Source organism: Artemia franciscana, unplaced genomic scaffold, assembly GCF_032884065.1.
Source record: "Artemia franciscana unplaced genomic scaffold, ASM3288406v1 PGA_scaffold_89, whole genome shotgun sequence".
Lineage (NCBI taxonomy): Eukaryota > Metazoa > Arthropoda > Branchiopoda > Anostraca > Artemiidae > Artemia > Artemia franciscana.
Genome location: NW_027062717.1, coordinates 790,142 through 809,618, shown reverse-complemented (window position 1 = coordinate 809,618; position 19,477 = coordinate 790,142). Strand labels below are relative to the sequence as shown.

Sequence of the window (19,477 nt, the reverse complement as noted above, 5' to 3'; positions counted from 1 at the left end):
GCATAATTTGAATGAGCATGGCTGACAATTTCTTAGAAAAGAATCAGTTTTCCACCTTGAATAGCAAGGAAAATCACTTGTTAGTATCAGTAGCACTAATTTGTCTCTTTTTTTTTTTTTCTCCTGGGCTAGGGGGCTATCAAAACATCATAGACATATGCTTAATGGCTCATTTTAAAGGAAATTGCCACTTCTATTCACTTTTGCAAGTAAGAAAAAAACCTATTTGTAAAATGTTACCGTAACGAACGAATTCAAGCCTGTAGTAACATACATATGTTATTACAATTAGTAAAAAATTACATGTTACTAATTGTAACTGTGTAACTGTTACTAGTTGTAGCTGTACTAATTGTTATTACCTGAACTAACAATTAAAAACAAATCCCGTGATGATGCAATACGCTTATCTTTAAGCAAGATAATATAAAACAAACATTACACAATCTTGTCAATATAAATAAAACAGAAAAATCTTTTATATGCGTTTCTTAAATACCCGATGAATTTCCACGTCGACTTCAAAGAGCTGGAAAAACGCTCTACAAAAATTCATAAATCATGTAGATTCTTGGCAAATATTAGAGAAAAGTTGAATTACATGAAATTTTTCCAATGGCTCCTTGAACGGATCAAGGCGTCTAATAAGTGCCAACTGGTGGGTAAAAAGCCCTTGGTCAGCATTGAAAAAAAAAAAAATAAGGATCCTATATATGCGTTTCTGTAATACCGGTGTACGGATAGACGGGCTCAAACTTCAATCTTCCAAATAAGAAAGAGTATACCGTAATAGAGATATAAGAAATATATCTCCCCAATTATTATCCCCCCAAGCTCCCCCCCCCCCCGCGCGTAAGTAGTTACGCGCCATTTAGTTACGCGCCATTGTAGTTGTGTCCCTGTGTCCCACCTGTGAATATAGATAAATATATATATATATATATATATATATACTAGCTGTTGGGGTGGCGCTTCGCGCCACCCCAACACCTAGTTGGTGGGGGCGCTTCGCGCCCCCCCCCCCCCAAGCCCCCCCGCGCGCGTAAGTCGTTACGCGCCATAATAGTTACGCGCCATTGTAGTTGTGTCCCTATGTCCCACCTGTGAATATAGATAGATATATATATATATATATATATATATATATATATATATAATATATATATATATATATATATATATATATATATATATATATATATATATATGGTTTTAACTACGTAAAACTTGCGAATATACAACATTCTTTGCTGTCCCATTGTCTTTGCATATAAATAGATTGTCAGGTTTACCGACTCTTGAACATGCAACATATAATGGTCCATGGGAAAACAATCTGTATTCAGATCTATACCTCATGATTCTAATGATTGCCCTTGAGCTTTGTTGATGGTGATTGCTAATCGACCATTCCCTGTCCCGGTGTCCCGGTCGTCATTTACATCCCCCTGTTTCCCCCGGTGTCCCCGTTGTAGTTGTGTCCCTGTGTCCCGGTCGTCATTTATATTCCCTGTGTCCCGGTCGTCATTTGTATCCCGGTGTCCCGGTCTGTATATACATTCGTTTTTTAGTTTTGTTTTTCTCCTTTATTTTTTCCCTTTTTTTTCTTTTTTAGCTCTTTTTAGTTTATTTAGATTTTTAGATTTTTTAGTTTTTTTATTAGTTTTTAGTTTTTTTTTCTTTTTAGTTTTTTTGTAGTTTTTACCTTCTTTTTAGTTTTGTTAATTTTTTTTTTTTACTTATGTCCTGGTCGTCATTTATACTCCCTGTGTCCCGGTGCTTTGTTGATTGCTAATCGAACATTCCTTTTGTCCTGGTCGCTTTCTCTTTGAGTGTCGTCATTTATTTTTTCTTTTTTAGTTCTTTTAGTTTTACCTTTTTTAGTTTTTTTTAGTTTTTTAGATGAAAATTTTTTTTAGTTTTCTCCTTTTTTTCTTTTTAATTTTTTATTGGTTTTTTACCTTTATGTTAGCTTATTTTTCAGTTTTTTCCTTTTTTTTTAGTTTTTTCCTTTTTTTTTATTTTTTTTTTTATTTTTTTATTTTTTTTAGTTTTTTACCTTTTTTAGTTTTTTTAGTTTTTTTAGTTTTTTTTTAGTTTTTTAGCTTTTTTACTTTTTTTTATTAGTTTTTAGTTTTTTTGTAGTTTTTGCCTTTTTTTAGTTTTTTCAGTTTTTTTTTAGTTTTTTATTGGTTTTTAACTTTATTTTAGCTTATTTTTCAGTTTTTTCCTTTTTTTTAGTTTTTTTTTAGTTTTTAGTTTTTTTAGTTTTTTACCTTTTTTTAGTTTTTTTAGTTTTTTTAGTTTTTTAGCTTTTTTATTTTTTTTATTAGTTTTAGTTTTTTTTGTAGTTTTTGCCTTTTTTTTAGTTTTTTTAGTTTTTTAGCTTTTTTATTAGTTTTTAGTTTTTTTTGTAGTTTTTGCCTTTTTTTAGTTTTTTTAGTTTTTTAGCTTTTTTATTTTTTTTATTAGTTTTTAGTTTTTTTTGTAGTTTTTGCTTTTTTTAGTTTTTTCAGTTTTGACGTCACCTGATCCAGTTTTTTCAGGTGACGTCACCTGATCCACGATCCACAGATCCACAGACAACTTATTTTTATATATATAGATAGTTTTTTTTTTTTACTTATGTCCTGGTCGTCATTTATACTCCCTGTGTCCCGTTGCTTTGTTGATTGCTAATCGAACATTCCTTTTGTCCTGGTCGCTTTCTCTTTGAGTGTCGTCATTTATTTTTTCTTTTTTAGTTCTTTTAGTTTTTACCTTTTTTAGTTTTTTTTAGTTTTTTAGATGAAAATTTTTTTTAGTTTTTTCCTTTTTTTCTTTTTAGTTTTTATTGGTTTTTACCTTTATTTTAGCTTATTTTTCAGTTTTTTCCTTTTTTTTAGTTTTTTTTTATTTTTTATTTTTTTTAGTTTTTTACCTTTTTTAGTTTTTTTAGTTTTTTTAGTTTTTTAGCTTTTTTACTTTTTCTATTAGTTTTTAGTTTTTTTTGTAGTTTTTGCCTTTTTTTAGTTTTTTCAGTTTTTTTTTAGTTTTTTATTGGTTTTTACCTTTATTTTAGCTTATTTTTCAGTTTTTTCCTTTTTTTTAGTTTTTTTTAGTTTTTAGTTTTTTTAGTTTTTTACCTTTTTTAGTTTTTTTAGTTTTTTTAGTTTTTTAGCTTTTTTATTTTTTTTATTAGTTTTTAGTTTTTTTTGTAGTTTTTGCCTTTTTTTTAGTTTTTTTAGTTTTTAGCTTTTTTATTAGTTTTTAGTTTTTTTTTGTAGTTTTTGCCTTTTTTTAGTTTTTTTTAGTTTTTTAGCTTTTTTATTTTTTTTTATTAGTTTTAGTTTTTTTTGTAGTTTTTGCCTTTTTTTAGTTTTTTCAGTTTTGACGTCACCTGATCCAGTTTTTTCAGGTGACGTCACCTGATCCACACATCCACAGACAGACAGACAACTTATTTTTATATATATAGATATATATATATATATATATATATATATATATATATATATATATATATATATATATATATATATATATATATATATATATATATATATATATATATATATATATATATATATATATATATATATATATATATATATATATATATATTTTTAACTACGTAAAACTTGCGAATATACAACATTCTTCGCTGTCCCATTGTCACTGCATATAAATAGACTGTCAGGTTTACCGACTCTTGAACATGAAACATATAATTGTCCATGGGAAAAAAAAACCGTATTCAGATCTATACCTCATTATTCTAATGATTGCCCTTGAGCTTGTTGATGGTGATTGCTAATCGAACATTCCCTGTGTCCCCATCGTCATTTATATATCCCGCCTGTGCCCCCCGGCTTCCCCGTTGTAGTTGTGTCTCTGTGTCCCGGTCGTCATTTGTGTCCCGGTCTGTATAAGTTGTAATAATAAGTTGTTGGTTTGTCAACAGACAAACAAACAACTTATTTTTATATATATAGACTAGCTGGGTCAGCCCAAGAACGGCACGCGGCAGGCTTCTGTATAGGGATTCTCACTGTCCCTTGTGTTCTATTGCAGTTTTTTCAAAGATATTTGATTATTAAAGCAAGTCCAATTTCCAATAATAATATCTACTAAGCTTCAAAGTTTTGGTTTTCATTTTTAAGGTTTTTGAATTATTGTGATTTCTTGTTTTTTAGTTTTAATTTTTTTTATTACTGTTTTTTAGTTTTTTCTCTTTTTTCTATAGTTTTTTCTTTTCTGCTTTTAATTTTTTTGGGGCCGTTTGGCTTTTTTTCTTATTTTTATTTTATTTTTTTTGCTTCGAGGACCTTCCCAGCAACACGTGTGCAAGATGGTAATTGTTAACTACGTAAAACTAGCGGATATACAACTGGTAATTCCTCTGATAATCTCTAGTAATTCCTCGACACGCATTCTTTTTTTACTTTCTCTTTCAGCCGCAAGCCAGGTTTCGCGTCGCTCTTGTAAGACATCGACACCCTTTCTATTGGTAATTTCTCTCTGAGCCAGAAGCCTAACCCTCCCCCCTCCCCCTAAAGCAAAACGTATGCAAGATGCTAATTTTTAAATGCATAAAACTTGTGGATATACAACATGCTTCGCTGTCCAATTGTCTGTGCATATAAATAGATTGTCCGGTTTACTGACCTCAGAACATGCAAAAATGGGAAAAACAATCCGTATTAAGATCTATACCACATCTTTCTAATGATTGCCTTTGAGATTTGTTGATGGTGATTGCAAAAACTAATCGAATTGGGTATTACAATCTTTTAAATTGAAAAGGCAGATCCATTGGAATCATGGTAGGAATAAGAACAGCCTCATCCTCAAAAGGCCCTGTCAATATTGTTGCCTCTATCACGTTTTCTATTGTTGTTTTTTTACGGCAAGCCGCGTGCCATTGCTAAGTCTTGGTGGGTTAATATTTCACAACAGTATTATTGGTACGCCTGTTTTTAGTTGTACAACGTGTGGTGGAAACATTGGGAGATCCAGAGAATTTAAAAATTCTGATTGATAGTTAGCCACTTCATTTGATTCCAAAACTGTGTCGACTTCCTTGTAAATTACTGCCTAGTCTCCAATCTTGGTCAGAATAACATTGTTGATTTCTTGAACGTCTTTGTTTTTGGCTGCCAGAATCAATCGTTCACTTAGCCATTTATGATTTTTATAATTGGTTTGAATATTGGTTAGAATTTTCGACCAAATCATTTTGACGTCACTAAATGACAGAATTCAGGAGGCAGTTGTATGCGTCCTGAAATTGAGTCAACTGGGAGCATTCCGTTTCCAATTCCCAGCAATTGAACTGAAAATGTTTCATCAGAGTGATCGTTTTGTAGTCGGACAAACATATTTATAGTTAATTTTAATTTATTTGCATTTGCCCATAAATTATAATTTTTCAGGCAAGCATTCGTTTTGTCCGTTGGTGTTGATCTAGGGATAACAGGTAATGTTTGCCTGAAATCTCCCGCAAGCAATATTAATGTGCTGCCAAAGGGTTTAGAATTCCCTCGCAAATCTCGCAATGATTGCTCGAAAGCCTCGAGCGATTTTTCGTGCGCCATTGTGCACTTGTCCCAAACAATACGTTTGCATTGCTGCAATAATTTACCGATCCCAGATGATTCAGAAATGTTGCAAGTATGATTTTCCGTAGATTGCATAATCAGAGGCAATTTCAAAGAGGAATGAGCAGTTCTCCCACCAGGCAGCACCGAGAAAGAAGCTGTTGTTCAGACAAACTATTGTTCAGAAGGAAGCTTGGTCTGATTCAGACGGATCGGAGCAATCGTTCTAATTCAATCTTTGCATACATATCAACGATGTATTGGTGAAACAATTGACTGCATTTTAAAAATTAATTATCTTCATCCTGACGAATCATTATTCTGTAGCCATAATAGTTCATTGCGCTACATTTCTTGTCCATATCTTTGTTAGTGGCTGTATTTATCAGTTTAATATTAAAGTGATAACCGTCGGCTCCATCCCAAAAAATAATAGGATATTGTAGGGCATCGTAGCATCGATGAGTTTCAGCAATTCTTGTCAACAGATTGTTTCGCCTATAAAGAGTAATATCTCGATGTAAGAACTGATCATCGATAATAACGATTGCCACTTCGTTGATAGTTGGAGCACTTTATCTACGCACATGTTCAGGTGTTTTGTCAGCGGAAACAACAGTTTTATGTGCATCAGTAGGCATCAAGCCAATTGCAGTTTTGAACAGACGCACTAAATTATCATTAATGTGGAAAAGATGTTGCAACTGGAAAACGATAGTCCTTTCAACACCGGGAGAAATTCTGCAACGTCCATTTAATTCACAATTGCTATCACTTATGAAGTGCAGTTGCAGAAGTATTTCTAGTAAGCAAAGCATTCAATGACTCTGGTGGTGCACCCAGTTGAAGAAGCTTAACCTTTCCTGAGTCACAACACATTCCCTTAGTTTCGCCATTAAATTTTAATGCCTTGCAATAGGGACAAATTTCAGACATAGTCCCAGTTTCAACATCTCGACTCAAGCTATAATCATCAGAAGGCCAGTACTTGAATATCAGGCGATTATAAATGCGCTGCTTTTGTAATACATCGACACGCTTTCTGTTTTTACTAACTCTGTCAGCCACAAGTCTGGTTTTGCGTTGCTCTGGTGGTCCCTCGACACGCCTTCGTTGACGTAAAGCCACAAGCCTGGTTTCGCATTGCTCTGGTGACTCCTCGACACACCTTCTTTTCTTACTATTTCTGTCAGCTGCAAACCTGGTTTTGCGTTGCTCTGGTGGTTCCCTGATACGCCGCCGTTGACGTAAAACCGCAAGCCTGGTTTCGCGTTGCTCTGGCGACTCCTCGACACACCTTCTTTTTTTAATATCTCTGTCAGCTGCGAGCCTGGTTTCGCCTTGCTCTGGTGACTCCTCGACACGCCTTCTTTTTTTACCATCTCCGTCAGCTGCAAGCCTGGTTTTGCTTTGCTCTGGTGGTTCCTCGACACGCCTTTGTTGACATAAATTGGACATTCCTAATCTGACCCTTTCTCTTTGAGTCGCAAGCCTGGTTTTGGGTTGATCTGGTGCTTCCTCCTGATGTTCCCTTTTTGGTGACATTATAGGATAATTTCTCTTTGACATTAATAATATTTTATCTTTGAGCTACAATACAATGGTTGGTACTTTTTCTCTGAGCTGCATATATTTATACTAGCTGTTTGTGTGGCGCTTCGCGCCACACCAACACCTAGTTGGTGGGGGCGTTTCACGCCCCCCAAGCCCACCCGCGTGCGTAAGTTGTTACGCGCCATATTAGTTACGCGCCATTGTAGTTGTGTCCCTGTGTCCCACCTGTGAATATAGATAGAAATATATATGTTTTTAACTGCGTAAAACTTGCGAATATACAATATTCTTCGCTGTCCCATTGTCTGTGCATATGAATAGATTGTCAGGTTTACCGACTCTTGAACATGCAACATATAATTTTCCATGGGAAAACAATCCGTATTCAGATCTATACCGTATTTTTCTAATGATTGCCCTTGGGCTTTGTTGATGGTAATTGCTAATATAATATTCCCTGTGTCCCCGTCGTCATTTATATATCCCCCATGTGCCCTTCCAGCGTCCCTGTTGTAGTTGTGTCCCCGTGTCCCGGTCGTCATTTATATTCCCTGTGTCCTGTCGTCATTTGTGTCCCGGTGTCTCGGTCTCTAATTTCTCTTTGAGTGTCCCGGTCGTCATTTATGTTCCCTGTGTCCCGCTTGTCATTTGTGTCCCGGTGTCCCGGTCAGTAAATTCTCTTTGAGTGTCCCGGTCGTCATTTATATTCCTTGTGTCCCGGTGTCCCGGTCTGTAACATACGACAATAGATCAATTGTGTTGTAAAATTCTTCACGATCCAATTCTACACATGTAGAAATAGAAGCAGTACGATTAGGTGAAGGCATACCCAAATGCTTGAGAAGTTTGTTTGCAGTAGATAAGTACAAATCTTCAATCATAACTAAATTGCAGTTACAAATTTCTGTTGTAAAGTCCAAGGTCATATTTGACCTTTCTAGCCGTATTCGGTGAAGTATATTCTCGGCCATTTGCGATTTGTATTTCTCCCATAACTCTGTAGGAGATAAAGGAGAGCAACTTTTGCCGGAAGACACGGGCCGTAATGTCATGTCTATGAACCAGCGACTGTCCAGGATGTAAAAGCTGTTGTATCTAATCCCAAGATGGATTATATGTAAATGTAATAAATGATGAATCATTAATCTATAGGCATAATATTTCATTGCGTTGCGTATCAGTAGGCATAAATTCGATTGCTGTTTTGAACAGAAGCATTAAATTATTATTTTTGTGGAAAAGATGTTGCAACTGGGAAACGATAGTCCTTTCAACGTCGTTTTTCTTATCATCGGTATCACTTTCAAGTTGCTTGGTTTGTTTTACCTTGGCTTGTCTTTCGTCACTATGAAATACATATCGCCGAACTTTGTTTTTTTTAACTAAAATCTGGTAGGCATTGATGACCTTATCCAAGTCAAAGTCCCAAACCCAATCATCATCGCTATCATTTTCAGTTTTGATACGTTTTGACTCTCGCTGTCCAGGTTGATTTTCATCTAACTGCGAGGTTTTGAGTTCTTTAGCCGCAAGCCTTTTGGCATTAACTCTTTGAGCAGCTTCCTCGGCGGTTTTTTATGTCATTTTAAGATCTATACTAAAAATTTCTCTTTGAGACGCCTTCTTATATACTTATAATGACGTCATATACAAAGCTTTTGACGTCATATACAAACATACAAAATACATACATGACACCATAATGCTCAATCCTTATAATGACGTCAGTGGACAAACATGACTTCGGTCGACACACAAACAACTTATTTTTATATATATAGATTGAATAAGATATCATATTGAATAAATATTTATTTATTATCTTTATTTCTCTCAAAAAGTGAGAAGTAGGCTACAATATAAATATACAGAAAAGACAAATGATAACGCTTATAATAAAAAATTATCAAATATTGATCAAACACTTATAAAGAGAAAAAAAAGATACAAAAACAATTGCTAAATAATTTAGCTTGTAAATTATCAAGAGCCAGAACTGTTACTAAAAACGGAAAGTTGTATGTTTGTGCGTTTGTCCACATATGATGTCATTGTAAATATATAAGGCTTTATATATGACGTCATTATAAGTATATAAGAAGCGATTCAAAGAGAAATTTCAGTATAAATCCTAAAATGGCAGAAGAAACAGCCGAGGAAGCTTCTCAAAGAGTTAATTCAAAGAAAAATTTTAGTATAAATCCTACAATGGCAGAAGAAACAGCCGAGGAAGCGGCTCAAAGAGTTAATGCCAAAAGGCTTGCGGCTAAAAGAGAAAGTAAGAAAAAAAATCTTGCCGAGGAATCACAAGAGCAGCGTGAAAACAGGCTTGCGTCTCAAAGAGAAATTACCGAAAAAAATCATGCCGACGAATCACAAGAACAACGTGAAAACAGGCTTGCGGCTCAAAGAGATAATGCCAAAAGAAAGCGTGCCGAGGAATCACAGGAACAACGTGAAAACAGGCTTGCGGCTCAAAGAGATAATACCAAAAGAAAGCGTGCCGAGGAATCACAAGAACAACGTGAAAACAGGCTTGCGGCTCAAAGAGATAATGCCAAAAGAAAGCGTTCCGAGGAATCACAAGAGCAGCGTCAAAATTATCGCCTGGCATTCAGGTACAGCCCATTTGATGATTATAGCTTGAGTAGATGTGTTCAAATCGGGACTATGTCTAAAATTTGTCCCTATTGCAAGGCCTTGAAATTTAATGGAGAAACAATGGGAATGTGTTGCGCCTCAGGAAAAGTTAAACTTCCTCAAATGGCTGTACCACCAGAGCCATTGAAGACTTTATGACGTTACAGACTGGGACACCGGGACACAAATGACGACCGGGACACCGGGACACAAGGAATATAAATGACGATCAGGACACTCAAAGAGAAATTACAGACCGGGACAACGGGACACAAATGACGACCGGGACACCGGGACACAGGGAATATAAATGACGACCAGGGCACAGGGACACAACTACTTTAGGGACGCCGGAAGGGCACAGGGGGGATATATAAATGATGACGGGGACACAGGGAATATTCGATTAGCAGTCACCATCAATAAAGCTCAAGGGCAATCATTAGAAAAATGCGGTATAGATCTGAATACGGATTGTTTTCCAATGGACAATTATATGTTGCATGTTCAAGAGTCGGTAAACCTGACAATCTATTTATATGCACAGACAATAGGACAGCAAAGAATGTTGTATATTCGCAAGTTTTACGTAGTTAAAAAACATATATATATCTATCTATATTCACAGGTGGGACACAGAGACACAACTACAATGGCAGGTAACTAATGTGGCGCGTAGCGACTTACGCGTGTGGGGGGTTAGGGAGGGGGGATAAAGTGCCCCCACCAACAGCTAGTTTAAAATAAGAAACTTTAATGGGCGAAAGATCAGAAAGTCTGAAATTACGGAAGAGGAGGGACGGGAACAATACGTGAGGCAGGGCAACAGGGCTATACATACGACCAAGGATGACCCGAGGGTAAGACCCTGAAAACGAATTAAAAGACTAAATGCCTTGCGTAGTTTCATATGGACATGCTGAACCAGAACTGGTTTAAAATCTCTTCCGAAGCAGTATAAAGTAATCCCAAATAAGTGACCATTGGTGACGACTGGAAAATAACACCATTGCCGCAATTGAGAATCGCCCTGTCATTATCCTCTAAAAAATTTACAACACAAAATTGACATTTTTCTAAACTGATAGAAAGGCCCAAACCATCTAAACAATTAATTAAAATATTAAAATGAGAAACAAGACTAGACTTGGACCGGCTTAGAAGGATAATGTCATCAGCATATGCAATGTAAGACAGATTTCGAGATAATGAAACAAAAGAACAAGAAAGAGAATTAAAGGCAGTGGCTAAACGTGAATTGAATATATAAGGAGAAATAGTTCCTCCTTGTCTAATTTCTCTACCCACTTGAATTGATTTGGACAAAGATGAAGACGAAATCGGACAAATAAGGAACTTTAATCCAGAATGCCAAGAGCGAAGGACTCGAATGACGGCTAGGGGAAATCCAGCATAGATTAAATCGAGCAGTACAGATGCAGGAGAAATGTTATCAAACACCCCTTTGATATCAACCACGAGGGCGTGTAGCGGTTGACCAGAAATTCTTGCTTATTCAGTAACTTTGCTGATTGATGCATAGACGTAGTCAGATCCCAAACCTCTCTTGAAACCAACTTGACTAGAACCAACGTCAAGAATTTCAAGAAGATGCTTCAAACACAACTCAAACACTTTCCCAATTATAAAACCCCTAGTAATTGGCCTCCAGAAACTACAAGATGAAAAGTCTTTCTTCCCGCTCTTAGGGATAGGTGTAACTATGCCAATATAGAATGACGATGGTACTAAACAAGTAGTAAGTAAAAAGTTGATAATGCCAGTAGAGTAATAAGAAAAGAAGAAGAAGCAAGTTTGAGGTGATTAGAAAATATGCCATCATGATCCTTAGCCGACTGCGCCTTTAACGTTATGATAGCTTTGCATAACATATCCTCAGATATCCTGTAATCAGTTGAACAATTCTTCAACCTTTCATCCAATTGCAACACAACACTGTTAGAATCGTGCGAAGTCGACAACTTAGAAAAACAATTTTTCCACTCTTTTAGCGATGGTGTGGAATTAGTATTAGGCCTGTTAGTCCGTCTATTGCCTCGGAGAACTTTCCAAAGGAGATTCTTGTCCTTGTCGTCATCAATGTTTGAAGAAGCTTCTCCCATGATCAAGCTATTATGACGGTGGCGCTCTTCTTGGAATTCAGCCTTTCTCTTTTTAATCAGCAAAAAAGCTGGATGCGAGTCTCTAGGTTTACCAAACGCCCGCCATTCCCAATATGCTTGTTTTGCCACCTTAATAGAATTTACCAAAAAAGGATTGAGGCTCCAAAAAGGTTTCTGTGCACCCAATCTTATCCTATTAGTAGGAAAAACTGCCACAGCACCGTACTTTAAGCAATGGATCAATTCAAAGTAAATACAATTAATAGTCAAAGATGGACTACTGTCCATTGCGTCCAAACTATCAGGAATAAAAACTTTATCAATTAAAGTCTCAACTCTTTCTTGGTAAAGCGGTTTAAAATTTGGATTCCAATCAACCTGATCAAAAAATTTAGGAAGCTTATTACCTGAAATACGAACTGGGGAAGGACGAGAAGCCAAAGGGGGTAAAAGGAACTGCAGTGGCATGTGGTCACTAACGGGGAAATCTTCGATTACAATAACCATAGGCAAAGGATCTCTTGGGTTAGAAGAAAAAACATGATCAATATTAGTTGTTCTACCACTCCAATGAATATAAGTAAAATCCTGGGACTTCGGTAAAACAGAAAATTAGGAAGACAAGACGATAAAAGTGTAACCCGTTCATTCGCTATATTTGGATCACAGTTAAAATCACCTAAAATATAAGTACGAAAATTCGACTGTAAACTAGAGACAAAACGACTAAGATTAATACAGCATTGAGTAAACACATCAAAAGAAATATCATCATGGTAATCGGTCAGAAAATAACAACTAATTAAAATTACGTTTGAAAATCTACAAACAAATTTTTTTTTTACAATTGCTAGAATAGTTGTATTAAGAGACTTTGTAAAATAGTAGCTAAGCCACCGGAGGGACGCCCACCAGTCGGCGTAGTGGCAAAAATATCATGCTGAGTAGACAAACTAGAAAGCAGATTCAACGAATGATCAAGGAGGTGGTGTTATTGAAGACATAATAACGATGATTTCATTAAAAAAAACTATGAAGTACAGATAATTTCCCAAACACACCATTTGAATTAAAGGACGTAAGACGAAGTAATACATTCATTTACATAATTTCTTTAAAATCCGACAGCTAAAGGTGTAAACTGGATGATCCTTCGAGCCACAACTGGCGCATTTAACTGGCGCTTGACGTGGGGAGTATTTAGTCGAAATGTGATTACCGCTACATCGGGCACATTTGAAACATTCAGATTTACATTGATTTTGACCATGGTTTAACCTTCGACATTTAATACAACGCCTAGGCTGAACACGATCATTTTCCACTCAGAAAAGCTCATAACCAGATTTGATGCCATGTGTGATGTAAAAATGCAGGTATTCTTTTTTTTTGAAAAATAACTTACAGTTTGCGATTTCCCTAGCCGATTAAACTCGATTATACCCAGAAAGTCCGATGCGTAGGCAATAACACCAAAATCAATGTCAACACTCCAGATGATTCCTAAAAATCGCCAAGGCTTGGAAGCTATTATGCTTTCAGGATAATTAACCTTTAGATCACAACTGAGCTTCGATGCATCTTGACATGGTACCGATATCATAACACTATCCTTAATCGCTTTAACATAACGAATATTTGCACACCCCGTCTTATCAAATTCTTTCTTGTGGCAGACAGGATCCTTCAGTAGGTGACCGGGTGGGTCTTATTTCAAATGTTTTTTAGTTAGAAAAGTACGTAGATGTGGCAATGTCCTTTAAAATGAGCCACTGAACAGCCCTCTATCATGTTCCAATGCCTAACCAGCTTAGGAGAAGAAAAAAAAAGGTCGATGCAAAATATTATGGTTTCAGCACCTTCCCTTATTTTTGAAGTCACCCGCAGCAACCCTGATATATGCGTCTATTTGCAAACAGCTGACTGCAGCTTCAGAAACTCTTATATATCAGTCTGCTTATAAACAGCTTTCTAAGCAATTTTATAATTATAGAAAATATGCCCAGAGGAAAACCTAAGACAACAAAATTTAGAGTTCTTATAAATGATGAATCGTTTGAACAAGGTGAAATATAAGTCCAACCACCCAAACCATCAGACGTGATAAGAGCAAGAGAGCGATCCAAAAACTTTAATTCACAATTGCTAGGAATGAACAATCGGGGTCAATAAATGAGACAAGACCAATCCGAGCAGCTAAAGTAAAGTTCATTGAAAACATGTCTCCAATGAGGGTTTCAGCAAATCCAAGACGAAAGTGGAATACAAATAAATATACGGTTAGAAGATAACCCACAGTGATAATTACGAGTCGAAAACGACAGTGAAGAATAAATAAATATGCGATTAGAAGATAAGTGACATCGACAGGTTTTATCTATTTGTTGGTGTCAATAAATTTTAGTACACAGTTATTGCCATAATATATTTATAGATTATTTTGTCTGTTAATATTTGACTTATGAATAGTCCACTATCTGCTTAAACAATTATTTTGTCTTACTTTTCACCAGTTTTTTGTCTTTTTTCGATAACTACGATATTGAATAACCTCGATTTAGCAGCTACACTAGACCTACGAAAGTACCCAATTTTCATAGTTTTAAGAGAGAGCAAAGTAATAAGGCTTTTTTGGGATTAGGGAATATTTATTCGTTTGAATAAATGTATTTTGTTATATTCAATTTCAGAGAACATTGAGATTTTCCAATGGGAATTTATGGTGCCTGGGATAAGGAGATCAAACTGTTTGTTGCGAGGAATATGGATTTTAGAAGGTCAGAAAGGGGCAAATTAACTTGTTGTCTTTGGATCAATTTGCAGCTTATAACCATAGATTCTTTTGGAATCATAAATTTAACATTAAATAATAGAGCAGGGAAACGTTCCCACCAAAACAAGGTCCAAAGAGATTCAAATGTATTTTTGCTGATCAGATGAGCAAAAAAAGTATGTTTTAACTCGAATTCCTTAACAGAATTAAACAGATTAAACAGGTTAAACAGACTTAGGGAAGGGCATTATGGTTGTATGACTGGCACTGGCACAATTACGGCACTGTCTCCTTGACTGGCACAATTACGCTGGTACAAAATCAAACGTTTCGAAAAAGCTTGATGTCAAAATTTTCTAGATTTAGTTCCCTTCATATTAATAAATCAAGAAAGCTGCGTTACCTTAGACGTTTAAAAAAAACAGTAAAAATGCTGGTCGCCTTATAGATATCTATTTAATCCATTCTTGCGACTGATTAAAAGAACGCCTATCCTCTGTTTCTTCCTAGTAAAACACCCTCCCTAATGATACTGTCAATAATCTTTTCTTCAAAAAATGGTCTCTGACAGTTTCCCCAATTCGAGTAGTGTCCAACTATTGAAAGTGACAAATCGCAAAAAAGGGGAACACAATGACCAACGAAAATTATCCCCAAGAATATCAACAGTGGATACAGAGATAAGCTGTCACCGCTTACCATTGGATCATTTATCAGAGGCGATTAAATCAAATGGTTTCTGTAGAAGGACTCAATTCATTTTTTGAGCATCAATGAACATCTATGTACTTTTGTTGGGACTGATCACAATACTGCCAAAAATTGATTGAAAAAAGTCAATTAATTAAGTTATTTAGACAGTACTATAAATAAAAAGATATTCTTTGTATCTTTCCGTTCATGGATCAGTGATTAAATGAAACAAATGCTCAGCAGCGGTTTTAGGCCCTATAATCCGCGGAATTGCAAAATGCAAAATTAAAGGAATTTATAGTCAGATATCAAATAAACTGTGGGTAGGGCGGGTAGGCAGCTGCCCCCTCCCCGGGTCTAGAACTCTCACGGTATATACGTTGGATAAATGCCACAGTCTACTGTCTGTGCCACAGTATGTGATACAGACATATATACATGTATGTGCCTTAGTATGTGCAGAAAAAATATATTTATTCAAATATATAGAACTTACCTAATCCCAAAAGGTTTTATTAGTTTGCTCTACCTTAAAACTATTGAAATTGCGTACTTTCGTAGTTTTAGTGCCGTTGCTAAATCGAATATATATCACGGTAACATAATTGCTGAATATTGTAGGTATAAAAAAGACAAAAAAACAACAAAAAACTGATGACACATTAGACAGAATAATTCTTTAAGCAGACAGTAGAATATTCATAAGTCAAATTTTAACATACTATATAATCTATAAATGAATAATGGCAATAATTGTGTACTAAAAGTCATTGACACCGACTAATAAATAAAACCGCGAAAGTGTGTTCATATTCAGCTAAGGTTCTCTAAAAATGCAAACAGTAAGTCTCCAGCCAATAAAAGACGGTATATTCGGAATACCCGCAATAAAATTGCGGGTCTATTCGGTCATCACGAATTAACACAACTTATTTCTTCTCATTAAAGTGTCCTAGCCCTTTCTTTATATCCCAATGTCTCCATGCACTGTAGGATTCTAGCCTAGTCGATTTTTTTTAAAAAAATCATACAGAGCATTTTGATGCAGCCATTTTTTTGTCTTTATTCTTTGGACAGAAAGCCCCCCCCCCTGGGCCCAGTCCACATACCTTGTAAGTTAAAAGTAAACCGCAAAAAAAATTGCCGAGTTTCAGACGTCACAATATTGATTTACTATAACTTCAAAACGCAATGTTTCATAGAGGTCTCCATTGTCCCATTTTGGAAAAGACCCTACCCCTTCCGTATACTTACGTATGCAGAGTTCAAATAGAACAGTACGACATGGACGTTGGTCCTTGACATCGTTTTGGTCCTTGTCAAGGACATGGTATGAATAGTGTGACAAGGATTTTCGTCACTAGTATCCTCCCCAACCTCTCAAAAAGTGGTTTTGACGTTACCCCATTTAAGGATCCTAGGAACTTTTTTAGCTAATCAGAAAATTTTCTATTTTGGTCATTCGTAGTGCATGATTCCCAGACCATCCAATGTTGTTTACCTTTTTTTTTACCTGGGGTCGCCTTGACCCTAAGACTCAGATATAAATTTAAACACAGTCTGAAGGAATTGACCCTAGTTTCGACATAATTTTTTTTTTGGCCCATTAGCCGAATCTTAAAAATTTCAAACCATTCGAAGGAAAGTTTTTAGACATATTTCGGGACCCATGGGGGTCCTTACCCCAACTAAAGAAAGTTTTTTGAACCTTTTTGAGGCTCATTTTCGAGCCACCCGAAACTTGATTTCCAACTCTGTCTTATGTATTGAACTCCTTTGGCCCAAAGATTTAAATACATACGTCTTAAGGCCACCACAAACCAAACTGCAAGTCCGTTTTTGTTTTATGCAGAAAAAGCAAATGTTCTTAGCAAAATACGCTCCCTTAGCCAAGGGAATCACGGTTTCAATCTTCAAGTCGTTCAGAAAAAAATCGCCCCATTTTCAGAAGAACTAATTGTTTCAGTATGCATTAGGGTCCTCTTGGCCCAAAAACTGGCGGTCGTATGGAAGAAATATCTGCATTTTTAGAAGCACTTGCCTCCGCCATATTTATTTCTTTTTTTATCCCCTTAAAATCTTTTAAAACCCATTTTTGGGGAGATCCAGTATTTTTCTCTATTTCCTTATACACTAGGGTCTCTATAACCCAAACACTTGGGGAAATAAGGTTTGAGTCGATCAGAATTAACGTTTTGGCTCTTTTTGATCCCTGTTTTCGGAAGGACCTTGCCCCTGACCTTGTTTTTTGCATTATGTTCCCTTTCCCTAAGAGCTTACGACTATAACTTTCTAATTGATCAGAGACAACAAGTTGATTTTCCCAAATCTGGGTTACCTAAAAACCTGCTCCCTTCCAGAATTACTAGGACTGCCTCAGGAGTTCCTTAGTCGATCCTTTAATATTTCAAGCAATTCGATAAAAGTTTTGGGAAGTTTTCAAGAACCATTGGGGACTCTTATCCCAGCTAAACAGTGTTTTGAACATTTTTCGGGGAAACCAAACTTTATATTTAACTCTGGTTTGTGTATAGAGATCCCCTGACCCATAGATTTAAATATATTTAAAGATTTTAAATATATTAATTATATATTAATTATATTTAAATATATTCAAGCCAGTAAAAAATAGATGTTCTATTTGTTTTTATGCCCCTAAACCAAATTTTATTTGGCAAAATAGGTCCCCTCGGCCCAGGAAATTACGGTTTCAAGCATCAGGCTAACAATAATCGATCGACAATAATATATTGAAGGCGCTATTCACTATTCACTAGAGCAATTCCAAATTCAACTTAACTATTTACTTCATTTTTTTTTACACGAAAATTTGCATTTACTGTTTAAGAAAAAGTCATTATCCGAGTTTCCTAGTGTCCCATTTACTTTTTCATACTGCTTAACGTAGACTTGTATTTATAGCCAGACTTACACTAAATCATCTTTATTAAAAGTACACTTGCCATACCATTTATTCCAAGTGATACAATCATTCTGTGCATTTATAGGAATATCATTAAATCATTTCATCGTTTCCATAATTATTCCCTGAATTGCCTGACGAAGCATTAGAAAACCATCCCTCTTTAGCCATTCACTTGGTAAACAATAGCATATGGCGGATCTAAGTGTATGACGAATTATTTGTGTACATTTCCGAGATCGTCATTTTTGATAATTGACATTAGAAGGGCAATAGTAAATGTATGGATTATGAATATGCGAAGGCTTGTAGTACGTTCGGATTAGCCTATGATATAGACTGTATTTGGTAAATGATAGAGCTTCTTTATCGCGTGGTACTGCTTCGAATATCTCTGAGTCTTTTAAAGTTGTCCTGTTTTCTCTGAATATAAGATGGGTTTTCTAATATCTTTCCAAAAATTAAGTCAGCTGAAATTAATGATCTGAATTTTTCGTTAACATTTTCGGGTTTACGAGCGTTCATTTTCAGGAGAATATCGGAGATCCTAATTTTCTTTTGGGAAATCTTGGAATATCCCAAAATTTTGGGAGCAGAGGAAGTACTATTTGGCTAGTAGATAAAGGTAAAGGTAAACAAACTAATGTGCATGTGATAATTAACCCATTTAAAAGATCTAACCTACGACCAGATATTACTACTAAACCATAAATGAAACATGAAACGAACTGAAACTAGATGAGCAATAATGGAAAACAAACATACAACAGGAATAGATACAAATTAATATATAAATCCTAAAATTAGTAAAACTTAAATTAAATATCCAAACTAAACCTAAAACGAACAAAAATTACTGCAAATAAGAGTTTCCCAACTTCCCCCTTCCCTAACGTCAAGAGGCTAAAGCCTAGTGAATCTTTTCATCTTTTCTATTTTATTGAAAGCTATATGTGTCGTGAACAGTCCTTGGAAAGAACCGATAAAATGAAACTTAAACGTGATCTATGATAGTAATTGCTGAGAGCTCAGTAATTCAAGTATATATTTCATTGTAAATTTGTTTTATTTTCAATATTCTAAGCACAAAAGAAAATAGTTGCAATATTTCAGTAAAGCGCTTTCAGTAAAGCGCAAATGACGCTTTACTGGAAGGAGACAGTTGCCAAATTCTTATTTGTAATGGTTTTGT

The 19,477-nt window shown here is 35.4% G+C and overlaps 1 long non-coding RNA gene across 1 annotated transcript in view; it reads left to right on the top strand.

Moving 5' to 3' along the window:
* The window catches only part of LOC136042240 (uncharacterized), a 124,842-nt gene that overhangs the window by 67,744 nt on the left and 37,621 nt on the right, over positions 1 to 19,477 (top strand). Inside the window, exon 4 of the long non-coding RNA XR_010621207.1 lies at positions 18,817 to 18,910. This is a non-coding gene — a long non-coding RNA (uncharacterized LOC136042240). The remainder of the gene's footprint in view (positions 1 to 18,816; positions 18,911 to 19,477) is intronic.